This window comes from Mixophyes fleayi, chromosome 4, assembly GCF_038048845.1.
Source record: "Mixophyes fleayi isolate aMixFle1 chromosome 4, aMixFle1.hap1, whole genome shotgun sequence".
Taxonomy (NCBI): domain Eukaryota; kingdom Metazoa; phylum Chordata; class Amphibia; order Anura; family Limnodynastidae; genus Mixophyes; species Mixophyes fleayi.
Genome location: NC_134405.1, coordinates 157953676 through 157968050, shown reverse-complemented (window position 1 = coordinate 157968050; position 14375 = coordinate 157953676). Strand labels below are relative to the sequence as shown.

The following is a 14375-nucleotide window of genomic DNA, read 5'->3' as shown; positions in this document are numbered from 1 at the left end:
TATATATATATATATATATATATATATATATATGTATAGTCCAGACTTCTGTCGAAGTCAGCAAATTGGATAAAGTCATTTCATAAAGTCATTTCAATTAATATCGAGCAAACTTGGTTGTCTTTGTCCGAAAATATGCGTAGAGCACGCTACGGCGTGGAAGGGCATATCCAGCCGCAACACGTGGCAATGAACAGTGTCTACACTTTTACACACATTCGCACAAACATATACAGTTGTTTATAGTACACATTAACCGTAGTTGCAACACATAGTCATTTATGTCGAAATATAGTAGTATTCATGTTTAATATTATAAGTTATATGCATATTAGTAAAACCTATGGTTCAGGTTAAAGGAAATGTGTCATGTCTGATATAATTTTAATCCCCTATTCATTAGCAGCTGTCCGGTTTATTCGGCGAAGAGATCGCACATTGCATACTCTAGTTATTGATGTTAGGGAATAAACCTTTAATATGATGCTGACTATAAAATGCTAATGGACTAGTTGAAACTGGAGTCTTGGTGGGAAGATCGGAGCACATCCCCTGGAGAGATGAACCCCACCTTTGGATTCTTTAATTTGAACTAGCCTATGATCGGCAACTCCCTGGACCTTCCTGAAGCCTGGACCAATAGAAGCAAGCCACACCTTCTGCATTGTTTTACTGTATTTCTGTTTGCATATAAGCAGGAGCTTTTCATCTAGTGTTCATCTCAGCGCCTGCGATAAGTAACGGCTGTAATTATTATTATTTCACTTGAATTATTCTGCTACTTTTTGAGAATATTTGTGTTGGAAACACAAATCGAGATTCGACAATCGTTATTAAATAGCGACAAAATGTGCATAACACTTCCATTTGCAGTAGTCATACGTGAGTAGAGGGTCCCTGCATTGGCTTAGCAATCGGTAAGAGTCATCTTATCGCTACAAGCCATTATTGTTGGGGAGCTGCGCATTACTCAGCTGACGCAGTATCAATGGTTTCTAAATTCGGGGTGAAACTAATTTTCTATCGCTACAACAAGCAGCGACAGAAAATCTAAGTTACCACCCTGTCATCATAAATAGGCACGTTAGTGTTATTGAATGATACTAAAACATTAAATATTTGTTTTAAACAGGCTCCTGTACCAAATCAAACGTGATCTTCATTAATAAATTGGTAAATTTAATGGCCAGCCCAAACATGAAAACATCAAATAGAAGTTTATTTGAAGCAAAATGATAATTACAGAAATTATTCTGAGAATATACCTGTAGACTACCGAAGGGCTTGGCTTGTAAAACCGGGGAATCACCTACTTGCAGTATGAGGATATACTGGGAAATCCCAGTGATAGCACACAGACACAATAAGATAGAACAAACCCAGATTATTTTGCAAGAATCAGAGCTGTAGGGACTAAACGTTTTGAATGTAAATAAATACAAGTAACAGTTATATTAAATAGCAGTCTTGGACCACACAGACATACTGGGCTTCATTTATCAAGTGGAGAATTCTCTTTGGTAGTGCCATGTCCCTCAATTTGTGCAAGTGCTAATAATTTCATGCCAAAGCGTATAGAATTACAGAGCATGATGGCAGCATTTGTGGTGTAACATATATTTTCACTGGCCAACTGGAGGATTTGGGCAGAGGGCATGTCCTGTAAAGTACCGGTGCTCTTTCTTTGCAGAGCAGTGCTAAAAGTTAGATTTAATATTTCAGAGCAATGTTATTTAAGTGAGATAAAGGGGTGAAGGAGGGTGCACATTTTAGAGGTGTAAATTGCTGTTAGTGTAAGGGGATGGTCCTTAAGTGGTAAGATGTTGGACATTGGCTCAAAACCAAAGAGATTTTCAGTGCACATCACGTGTGCTTTGTAAGTGAGGTCCAGATAGAATTAGCTGTGTGTTATGTAAGTGGTCACATGTATGTCCTTATCTAAGGGGGCACAGTCTGAGTCCCTTCTACAGAAAGTATATTTCTCAAAGAAGTTTAAAACATAGGCAAAAAGATTACACATACATAATTTAAGCACCGACAATAAAAAGTGTCTGCAATACAAGTCATCATCACAATTCTCAGACTGCTGATACGTGGCTTATTTATCCTCCATACCAAACTAAGTGAGTCAAGTCAGAGTTTAAGTGTTTTTTGCTGGTCCTGAATGATTTAACACAAGGGGAATAAAGATACTCTAACTGAGTAATGACAAAAACAGATTTTCTTTTAATAAAAATGTATTTTCCTCCTCCTAGTTCGTGTTTCTTTTCAAAACACACAGAACTATATGAAATATTTAAATAGGTACTGCATTGTATTTTATTTACATTTATTAACAGTGAAAGCATATGGAAACAGAATTGTAATGTTAAAAAAACAATAAAAAAAAATATAATAATAATAATAATAAAAATAATAATAACAAAAAACACAAATAACCCATGGTATGTAATCTGTCTAGTTGTATTCCCAAAGTAATACACTGAGCAGTAGCTATGATGGTCCTTCCATTATTTTGACATTTTCAATTAAAATTTAAATAATTTGTATCAATTGGTGATCTTTGTAATTTTGAAATGGTACGGTCCTCCTGTATATTATAAAGCCATTAAGATATAACTCTCTCTCTCTCTCCCCTTTAACAAGGACAAAATTTGAACATTAACTATCTTGTCTCCAGTAAGAAGACAAAGGAAAAGGGCATTAGAGTTAACTGATTTCCTACCTAAGCAAAACAAACTTAGCCAGGAATCTCTGAATTATACCCCATTCATACTGCACCAAAAACCCGGGTTTTTGCAGAGGCACGCTGAAAAACCCGGGTCTTGGTGCAGTATGAATAGTCCAACCACAAAATCCCGGGTCTAAAATCCTGGGACTTAGACCTGGGATTTTGCGAGGGGTAATTCCCGGGTTGGACCCCGCTCGCCTGCAGTATGAATGGTGCAACCCGTGTAATTCCCGGGTATCACTATTCATACTGTAAAAAAAAAAAAATGGGGAAGTAAAAGAAAAAGATTTTAATTAATAAAAAATACATAACAAATGCTTACTTAACTTATTTTCAGCCAGCGGTGTCTCCAGTGCGTTTTGCCGGCTGTCAGGGGGACCTCTGGGTACTAAAATAACGTCATTTCTAAAGGACTAGAAATGACGTCATTTTAGTACCCAGAGGTCCCCCTGACAGCCGGCAACGCACCGGAGACACCGCTGGCTGAAAATAAGTTAAGTAAACATTTGTTATGTCTTTTTTTTTAATTAAAACATTTTTTTACACTTTTTTTTTTCTAAAACCCGGGTCGGGCAGGTGCAGTATGAACCCGCCCGACCCAGGAATCTTCTTATCTATACTGCCCTGTGCCCCGGGGATATTGCCGGGGCGGCAGTATGAAAGTGGTATTAGTGAATAAGTTAGTTAATAAATAACATAGTAGAATGGAAACACATTAAAAAAAACATGTGCAGAGTACAGAAATCTGGCATAATATGCAATCTCTTAACGTAAATGTCCTAGGCACTGTCTGACATTAAAATGTTGCAGCTTTCTTTGTAACAAATGTAAAATCATCATTAAGGCATTAAATCCATTTATTAGTAATCAAAGTCTTTTGTGTCTGAGGTTAGATAACTTATTTATGGATCAAATTACACAGCATCTGTTTTGCAGTATTTAATGTTACTTTCTTAGGGGTCTAATTTTTTTAAAGGGACAAAAGTCCTAATCCTGTGAATCCTATTTATCATGGATATCTGTGGTACAAGTCGCAAAATGGCGTTATCCAGGGACAGCAATAGAAACAAATATTCATTATTAAAATACAGTGTATTTTCTTTTTTTATAAAGTTGTATAGAAAAAATGTTATTCCACATTTTTTTTTAAATTGAATCTGGAACTGGAAGCCCAAGTCTACATGTGAGAGTGTGGAGGACTTACCTGGCCGGGGCCGTCGTCGTCCCTCGGGCGGCGGTTCCCTCCGTTCAGCCGGGACGGTGAGCCAATCAGGGCTCACCTCCCGGCCATTTCAAAAAGAAAAATGGCGACGGACCAATCCGGGCCCGCCATGTCATCACGTGGCGTCGCGTCGACGCTACGTGATGACGTTAGCGCGGCGCCGACTATTTAAGTCAGCGCGCGCGCCGCCATGGGCAGTTCGTCGGCGGAGAGATCCAGAAGAGGACGTGTCGCGGAGAGCTGCGGGATCAAGACCAGAAGAGAAGCCAGCGGAGACCAGCAGCGGCGGCAGAGAGCCCTTGTTAGGGCTAAGAGCGCCTCTGCTGCCTGAAGACCGGCGGGATCAAGAACAGAAGCCGGCGGCAGAGCAGAGAAGCAGCGGCAGGCGGGGAAGGAGTCCAGGAGAAGCTCCCCGAAGACAGCCCCAGGTAAGGCCTTGCCAGGCAACTCCTATCCCGGGCCCACGCCCGCAGTACACGGAATAAAGTCGGGCACAAGGCCCGTGGCACACTAAAGTAGGGGCACAAGGCCCAGGGACCTGGGCACTAGGCCCCAACGAGTTAGTGGGCCAGTAGGCCATATACATATGATAAAGGGGACAAGCCCCTGTTAGTTAGTGAGGGGGACTCTGAGCCCCAGGTATACAAGGGCACAAGGCCCTTAGGTAGTGAGTGGCCTAGAGGCCATAGGAAGGCCAGAGGGCCTGGTTAGAGGCTGGTAGCCTGTAGGCTATTAAGGGCACAAGGCCCTCAGTTAGTTAGGGAGGCCACAGGCCTCAGGCAGGGGCTAGGACCCCCTAGGTAGTAGGGCATAAGGCCCTAGTGAGTGGGCTCAGAGCCCTGAGGTAGAGAGGGGGCTGAGGCCCATTAATCAGAGCACAAGGCTCTGTGTGTAGCTGGGCAGAGACCCATGGTGTGTAGGGCATAAGGCCCTGGTGGTGTGTGGTAGAGGCGTGGGAGCCTCGTGAGAGTAGGCGCGGCCCAGTGTGAGGTGAGCACACGTGGTTAGGAGGTACGGTCGAGCGTAGGCTCCTGTGGTGCTGTAGCAACCTGCTGGTTGGCTAATAGCGGTGTGTTCGGGTAAGTAGCGGGCAAGGTACTGTATACTGTATTTATTTATTCTGTCTGTGTGGCGAGTGTAGTTTACATTACAGTATTTTGGTGTGCTATATAACTGTGTCCAGGGGCAAGACGTCAGGCCCCCATTAAAGGTAGGCTCTTGTTCCTGTGGTTTTCCTGTGCTAACCCGTGCTGTGGGGGACAAGTGTAAGTACCAGCATACACATAGTCCGGGGGAGAACACACGTAGTTTTCCTGTCCCTTAGGTCCCCGGGGTCACACTGGTACCCAGGGGGGGTGGCTGAGTGAGTTGGTGGCAGTGCAGCACACCTTGAGGCAGTTCCAGGGGCGGCCGTGGTCCTGATCAAGGGTCCTCAAGGCCGGTTCCGTGCAGGTGGACCTGTGGTTCCGGACGTAGGGACACGTGTGAGATACCCGAGTACAGGCAGTCGGGCGGTTCAGTTCGATCGGCTGTTCCGTGCGGCAGTCGGCCCGCGGGTTAGTGTGCTGTTCTACTGAGCCTCAGCCGGGCTTAAAGAACCCGTACTTAGGGCCTGTGTGTGACTCCATAGCAAGAAGGCAGCTTCTTGGTACGACCTGGGTGAGGGGGTTAGGAACCGCCCTCCGGTTTAGGCTGTGAACACCGGCTGGTGTTCCCCGTAGCGTGTAAGTGAGTAGTTCCGTTAGTGCACCACACCTAGTTAGTCATAGTGTTTGACTTAGTTGCGTTGCCGACCATTAGAACGTTGTTAGGGTCGGGTCGCCGTTGTAGTTAGTCCAGTTTTGTGGGTGCCATCTTAGTCTCACGGAGAGCGTAGAGGGAGGCTGTGTGTTCTTGTCATCCGCAGGAGTCGGGAAGGTGCAGGAGAACCGGATCGGAAGTGGGAGTGTCCCGGTGAGTATCACGCTCGATTCCCCCTTTCGGTTAGGCCCTCACCGGCAGGTGTGTGAGGTACTTGAGGCGGGATTAGTCCTCGGATTAGTCTTGGCCTTCAGTGCCTGTAGTCCCCCGCGTCTTGGCAAGAACAAAGTGAGGAGGCGGCAAGGAGCTTGGACTGACCGTGTCCTTGTCCTTTGCCGTAGTCTCGGACAGCCCTTACTTGGTAGACTCGGTTTAATTGTGTTTTTCCCTCTTAGGTGTTACTTGCGGGCGTCCGGAGAAAACCCAATCCGGGACCGAGGTGGGATCCAGTCATCCACGCGGATCGTGGTAAATTCGGAGGTATTAGGAGTTAGTCGCCCTGTGAGGCACATCTCCGATAGGGACTTTACAAGAGCAAGCATGCCAGCTAAGTTATGTGCAGCGGGTCCTGCTCTAGCTTGGCATGCGGTAAAAGTACCCTTACCGCTGACAGCCAGATTCAGCATCGCTCAGCTACCCCGATGGTAAATAGCCCAATCAAAAATTTTCTAGCGTTGCAGTTACAGAAACTCTTTATATGGGTAGCATTATTAATATTATTATTAGACCCCTTAATCTTAAATTTTCAGCCAGTTTGGGGTCCCAGAAACAATGCAAAAAGGTATGAAAAAATGCTAAAGTTTAGTATTAACTAAACAGAATCCAGAAAACAATAAAAAGACAGTGAAATGTGAACCTTTCAAAAATAGATTTGCTTCTGACAGTGGCGGCTTTGCAATGCATGCTTTATAAATGAACATGAACATTTAGTACTTGCAATTATATATTCAGGGCCTGGTGTTGCATTAAACTTACACCATTTTTCTGGGTGTAAATTGGGCAAATTTGCATTGCACATGCTTACAAAAAGAACGGGCGCATTTGGAACATTGCAGACTTTCGCGTATCTGGCACTTGCACCTCCTAACGACTAGTGAGGAGAAATGGCGGAGGGAAGCACAACGCAAATGAAGGCCGAGTACAGTAAGGGCATGTTCTAGCAATGCAGCCCATGCAGACCTGCAGAAACATGTATGTACGTCTGTTAGGAGTCACATCCTTTGCACCTTCAAGAAGGTAGGTTCAAATACATGTTGATGATGATGACTTGGCGGATATGCTGCCAATGCGGAGCTGGATGCATCCACATTGGCAGCATTATTTCTAGGATATATGAAGCAAGTTGTATCATTTCCTCCTGTGCTGCACAAATTGTTTTTTCCTGTGCAAATTTCCCACAAAGTAGTTAGATTTGCTCCTAACTGTAAATCAGGCTCTTTGGGGTATATTTACTAAACTGCGGGTTTAAAAAAAGTGTAGATGTTGCTTATAGCAATCAATCACATTGTAGCTGTCATTTTGTAGAATGTACTAAATAAATGATAACTAGAATCTGATTTGTTGCTATAGGCAACATCTCCACTTTTTCAAACCCGCAGCTTAGTAAACATACCCTTTTATGGTTTACGATATTTAAGGGGGTTCATGGTTGTTACCTTTGTATGGATACAGCTTTGCACCTTTGGATCATCATCATCATCATCATTTATTTATATAGCGCAGTCACCAATGCTGTAAGGTAAAAGTGCTAACCACTAAGCCACCTTGCTGCCCATCTAAGAATATACTATTAATAACCAGGGCCGCCGAGAGGGGGGGGGGGCGGGTACCAATTACCCGGGCCCGGGCATGTCAGGGGGCCCGGCCCGGGCCCTTGCACTGCTGATTTTTTGTTTTCAAAACGGTTTTTTTTTCAATCTTTTTTTTTTTTTGCAGGGGGTGGGGTGGGGCTCGGTCGTTGGTGGGGGGAGCAGGCTAGTTTGAAAAAAAACAAACCATACTCACCTGATCGCGGCGCCGGCATCCCTCCTCTCTGCTGCTTTGTGCTCCATTAAGACTGTCTGAATGCCGGGTGTGATGTCATCATGTCATACCCAGCATTCAGTCAGTCTGGATCAATGGAGCACAGGGCAGCAGAGAAGACCAAGAAAGGAGAGAGAAAAAAGGTGAGTGAAGGGAGGAAAACGAGAGGGAGTACTGTCATGTACTAATAGGGTTCATTGTCTTTTTTCAAAAAACTATATTCTTTATAAAAGTACAATTAAACTGGTCATGGATGGGTGAGAAATTACTATGCAAACACGTTTCCTATTGAATGACTGTACAGAAATTGTGTGCTTTTCTACAATATATTTTTATAATATTGTTTAGGACTTTTGTGTCGCTATGTATGATGCAGACATATATTTAAATATAATATTTTCAATACAGGTAGTGGTTGCTGATAACACTGATTTAGGCACAGGTTAGATAAAGTAAAAATATGTAAAATAGATAAAATGAGACGCAAAAAGTTTATTTACCTTAGCATTAACATGCATTTAGGTACAAAATGAAACCATAGCAATCAATTGGACATTTTTTTTCTAATTCTCTAACTTTCACTGCACAGATAAAAGTTAAATGCTGACTGGTTGCTGTGGTTCAATGCACAGTTTGTACCTAAGTGCGAAGTACGAAAATGAGCCTTAAAGTCTCCAATTAAATTTATGCTGCCTCAAATAACCCAAATAACCCAAGAATACCCATTGTTATAAAAACTATGTCATAATCGAATTTATAAAACATGGCATGATAGGGGTTGTAGTGCTCCAAGGGCCACCAACCAAGCAGCATGACGCAGAGGGGTTAAAAAAAGGGGGGGCAGCATGACACAGAGGGGTTAAAATAACCTGAATGCCGGGTGTGATGTCATCATGTCATGCCCAGCATTCAGTCAGTCTGGAGCAATGGAGCACAGAGCAGCAGAGAAGACCAAGAAAGGAGAAAAGGTAAGTGAAGGGAGGAAAACGAGGGGGGGCACAGAGGGGTTAAAAAATGGGGGGGGGGGCAGCATGACAGAAGGGTTAAAAAATTAGGGGGGCACAGAGGGGTTAAAAAACGGGGGGTGGGTCCAGCATGACAGAGGGGTTAAAAAATGAGGGGGTGCACAGAGGGGTTAAAAAACAGGGGTGGGGGGGCAGCATGACAGAGGGGTTAAAAAATTAGGGGGGCACAGAGGGGTTAAAAAACGGGGCGGCATGGCACAGTGGGGTTAAAAAACAGGTCAGCATGGCACAGTGGGGTTAAAAAATGGTGGGCAGCATGGCACAGTGGGGTTAAAAAGGGGTGGAGGCATGGCACAGTGGGATTGAAAAAGGGGGCGAGCAGCATAGTAAAGTGTAATGAAGGGGAGCCAGATGAAGGGGGCAAAAGCAGCATGGAGGGCGCAGTGTGATCATAAGGCATGGCGATGATGAAGGGACACATTATTGTAATAATGGAGCTGGAGGAAGGCCTAATTATTAATCGTGGATGGTATTGATTTAATGCCAGGGTTGTTTGGAATTATCTAATTGTAGCTATTTTTTTCCCAAATAGGGCCCCCAGCATTCCAGGATCCAGACAAGCCGCAACAAAAGAAACATGCAGCAACAGGTGGTGAAAGTGAGAAGAACAGGTAGGAGAGAGCAGGACAGTATGTGAAATGTTGTGATTCTAATAGGGACAATGTCAATTTTTGGTGAGTGTTGTGCCCAATGTAAGGTGGAGGCCAAGACTGAACTCTTTGTGTACACACTGCTTTTTTTCTATACTACCCTTTGGTGCTAGTTGTCCTGAAAGTCAGGAGTGCTTGGACATATGTGACGCTGGGGCGAATTGAGAGCCTAGTGATTTTGATTTGTTAGCCACACCCCAATGGCGCATTTGCCTCGCCCCCAAATGCATGACCACACCTCCGCATTTTTTTTTACCATACTCAACTATGAGGGGGGCCCCATGAATTTGTTGTACCGGGGCCCTGAATTCCTCTTGGCAGCCCTGTTAATAACACAATAATGAAAAAACAACTGACTAGACCAAATGGGCTTTATCTACTGGCAACAGTGTATGTTTCATAGTAATTAATTGGAATTGCATCTTTAATGTTTTGTTTAGGGTATACGAGTGTGTTTCACTCAGTACTTTTATGTGAGTTCATATAATTGACACAGAGTTAATGGTCATCAGCACTTTTTAAAGTAATTTTGCTAATGGGTGACTAACCCATATTACATGACAATGGCTTCTTGCATTTTTGATGGGATTTCTATTGAAATGACAGATGTCAAATAAAAATGGTTACAATAAAAAATATTTTGTCACTTTTTTACTTGGTATTGGTTCCTACATGAAATTTACTTTCGACTCTCTTGTTATTACTTTTTGTTCAGTCATGTTTAACACGTTATTACTGTCATGCCAGAAATCTTTTGGGCTTCACACTAAATCACAGATTTACTTTGCAAAACAAACATTTTTCTTACATCTTACAATGCTTATTTTACACATATAATGTAATTGGCAAGGGGAGATGATAATTGTGGAACCATACAAAATAAAGTGGCTGAATAATTTATTTAGAGACAGATTACGGTCCTGGGTAGTGTACCGACTTCCAGAATACATTTCTTTATCATGCTTTCTTTCATTTAAACAGTGTCTGAAGCTCACAGGGAAAGGAAGAAGTTAGCATTTACGCATTTTATTCAGCTAATAAACAAGCAGAAATAACATGTTCAGAAACTGTTGAGCTGTGAAAGACACACAGGACTTCATTTAGAGTTGAGAGCAAACCTAGCAAATTTGTACCTGGACAAACCATGCTGTGATGTAAGGGGTGCAAATGTATTTTTTTTTTTGCATGCAGGGAAAATACTGTCTGCTTTTGTATGTAGCACACAAGATTCATTTTAAAATGCTGATTAAGGGTTGAGCTTGGAAATGCCCCCTCCAAATCTGTTCACACACTTTAAATTTGCCACCTCCTGCGGTGCGTCATAGTTTCGCCAAGGTGCAAAATTGCATTTTCTACCTGGACTTGGTCATATCTCTAAACGAGGCCTGTGAGTCAGTCAGAAAGTCTCACTTAAGTCAGTTATTTGTGCAGAATTTACTATTCTAGCCCCTGAACAGATGGACTTGCCTAGCAGTTAAAGGAGATATACTGTAGTTTCTCTGCCACATGAGAAGCACTTCTTCTGCAGCAAGGAAAGGTGTTTTCCATTCACGACTAAATGTCACTATAGGAACTATAGACAGAGGAGGGCTGGCATAATTTACCCGGGGGTCAAGTCTCAACTCAACAGCCTATTCCGAACATTTTAAAGGAAAAAAAATGCAGGTGGCCCAATGACCCAGCCCAAGATAGCCTACTATGAGATCGGCCTGGGGGACAGATGACCCCCTGCCCCCCAGCCCAGCCTGCCCCTGGCTAAAGAACATCACATTTATCTGGCAAGATTCTTTTGCCTGTCTACTCAATGCTCATAAGCTTTAATCTTATCAGATAGGACAAAATAGAATGCTGGACACACTAATACCACTTTCATACTGCCGCCCCTGCAATATCCCGGGTTTTTGAAGCCAGGTTTTTGCAGGGTCTCGGAGCGTCCCAGCTCAGAAACACCATTCATACTGCACAAGTCTGTGCCCTGGCAATTTGTGGGAGTCATCACCAGAGCACTTTTCATTGGCTGAAAGCTGGAATATGGAAAAAAAAACCTCTTTCTCTCTCTCTCTCTCTCTCTCTCTCTCTCTCTCTCTCTCTCTCCCATGCAACTATACAAAAACCCGGGTTGCACCATTCATAGTGCAGGCAACCCGGGTCCGACCCGGGAATTACCCCTCGATAAATCCCGGGTTGAAGACCCGGGTTTTTAGACCCAGGATTTTTCACTTGTACCATTCGTTTGAGCTCGCCCCGGGAAAAACCCGGGATTTTGGTGCAGTATGAATGGGGTATTTTTAACTACTTAAATATAAACACTTCCACTCTTCCAGGTATATATTTGTTCTCTTTGATTTCCAGTAGTGTTTTCCTCCTCTTAAGAGGCTAAGTTGTAGATTTATCAACCTTTCTAAAAAGGAAACTTAGATGCTCAGAAAACATTGCTTGCTCAGTCTTCAGACCTTAACCAGTGTGTTGAGCGTGCCATTCAATTCAATGTGACAACAGCATGGAATGATCTGAGCGCTATGCATGCTAGTGCTTTTCTAGCTGGTCAAGTGTTCGTGCCCATATCACCCATCTGACATCCTACAAATAAAATCAAAAATCAAAACACTTTACATTTTATGCTGCAATGCATCACGGCATAGCTAATGTAGAGACTGTTTTTAATTTATATCTTTATTCAGTAATTCCACCCAGGAATTTTTCATCTATTTGGTACACAATGATTTACCTCAAAAATTTAAACCTAATTTAATTGAAATGAACTTGGATGTCAGTTAATGCAGGATTAAACTCCACTTCATTCAACCAGTTACATCAAGGTTTTAGCCTCAATAAATAAATCTTTCAAGCATAGAAAACTCATTTATTTAGGCATTTGATATACTCTACTCTCATCTAGTAAGTTGAGAGTCCCTAGACATTATAAAAAGCATTAAGACATAACATTGATAAAAACGAGTAGTTCTGTCCATCTGCTATCTAGAATATTGATGTTAAAAAATTATTATTTTAGAGTCATTAAAATGATTATTTAGCTTAAATAAAAATTCAGATTATTATTTACATGGGATCTGTCAATACACCCAATCCGGTGGCTCTTCTCATTTCTGCCATGGTCAAGGGATGCTGCCCTCACTTCTGCCAGAGGGTATTATCTATACTGGTATGATAAATGACTGCCTTGGCAGGAGTTAGGAGCGCATCCCTGGAGCACAACAGATAGCGATCCTCACGTTTATTGAAGCAGCCTTTTTTCATATAAGCTGCTTGTTGACAACATGCTGTTGACAGGAAACAGGACAGCTTTCTCTGCCTCCGTCAGGCTCCAAGTAAGTAATATTCTGCATTGATGTTTAACTTAGGGAGCTCCACTCAAAACTGATAAACCTGGTAAACAGTTGTGTCCATTGTGCTTTTTAAAGATTGCATTTATAATGTCTTTATTCAGAAAAAAGGGATTTTCATGCCATGAAAACGTTACATGGTTCTTTCACAACTGATGTTTTCTGTTATGGTGATAAAACAGCCCCCTACAACTGGAAGTCTATTAATAAAGAGCAAATGTTATGCTGCTATTTCCTTTATTTTGTTTCTATGTTACAATAAAGTGATGAATTTTCATTGCTGGCAATAACCCTACAATTGGCTGTTACACTTCAATAGAAAATGAATTTTTCCCAGACTGAATGCTAAAACAACAGGTAGTGAGACACAAATCTATCATAATCAGGTAGCCCCACCTGTATTAAAGATGATGACTATTTTCCATCTGTTATACATATGGGAAAATGACTATTTCAGAAATTTCTCAAATGCTGGGTCAAAAGAATGTGAGCGGTGTTGATCTTGGAATTGAAACTTAATGTGCGTCAGGAAAAAACAAAAGAATTCTGTGTTACTTTAGTCTTGGAATTGAGAATACAGGGATCACCAATACATAAAACTACAGGGGACCTATGTAAATCGGAAAATAATATTATTTATTACACATATTTATATATTTCCCTGTGTGTGAAACAAGCTGTACTCCCAGAGTTAAGCTTAGGGGCAAATAGATTTAAAGGGCTATTCCATTTTTAAAATCTGCTTTTAAAAGAAGCTCTCTATACCTTAACGATGAAGATCCCTTCATGGAACCATCTTCCTCTGAGTAAAAGGGACGAATGAAGGACCTGGTATCCAGAAATTGCTGCAGCAACCCACAATGTCTGGCCCATCCATTGCGGCAACATTATGCCACCTGAGTTTGTCAATGTAGTAATTTGTGAATGTCCCAATACAGCAATTACTGCTTGTAAACAGCCTTAAAAAGCTTCAATACAGCTTCAAAAATGTAGGGTGAAATAGCTAAGCATTTTCCCTGCACCACAAAAAATGTTCAGTATGTTATAGTACTTTACAGTATATTCATGGAGTTTAACATTTTATTAGTCAAAATTTGCATTTATATTTTAAAATATTATACTTCCCAACATGAATATTTTTTTCACAATGTGATGCTAGACTAGGTTAGCACTGTGTGTCGTTAGGTAGTTAACATACGTGGTATGGAGAAAAACGATATAGTCATTGCAGCTTTGCGTATGAGCTGCAGTGGAAAGGTGACTAGTATGTCAAATAAATAAATGTTTCGTGTTTGCGGCAAAAAAAACCAAATACGTTGTATACCCGACTTACAGTATGTGTCTATCATATACAGCTCAATGCCCAGCACATGCAGCACACATACTTACCCACTCTCCCGGAAATTCTGGGAGACTCCTGATTTCCAGGAAGGTCTCCTCGACTCCCGGGAGAGCAGGCCATTTTCCTGCATGCTGCCCATTTCGTAATGAAGTGTGCAGGATGGGAGCCTTTATGATGGGCTTCGCATTGAAGCATTTCATTTTGGACCCACTGGCCGCGGCAAAATGATGCTTTTGCAT

At 42.2% G+C, this 14375-nt stretch overlaps 1 protein-coding gene and 1 long non-coding RNA gene across 2 annotated transcripts in view; one reads left to right on the top strand and one right to left on the bottom strand.

The window, feature by feature from the left end:
- The window catches only part of SEMA3D (semaphorin 3D), a 150852-nt gene that overhangs the window by 118498 nt on the left and 17979 nt on the right, over window positions 1–14375 (bottom strand). The gene's annotated exons all lie outside the window — the stretch shown is intronic.
- Window positions 12725–14375, top strand: part of LOC142152253 (uncharacterized) — a 71033-nt gene continuing 69382 nt past the window's right edge. Inside the window, exon 1 of the long non-coding RNA XR_012691310.1 lies at window positions 12725–12779. This is a non-coding gene — a long non-coding RNA (uncharacterized LOC142152253). The remainder of the gene's footprint in view (window positions 12780–14375) is intronic.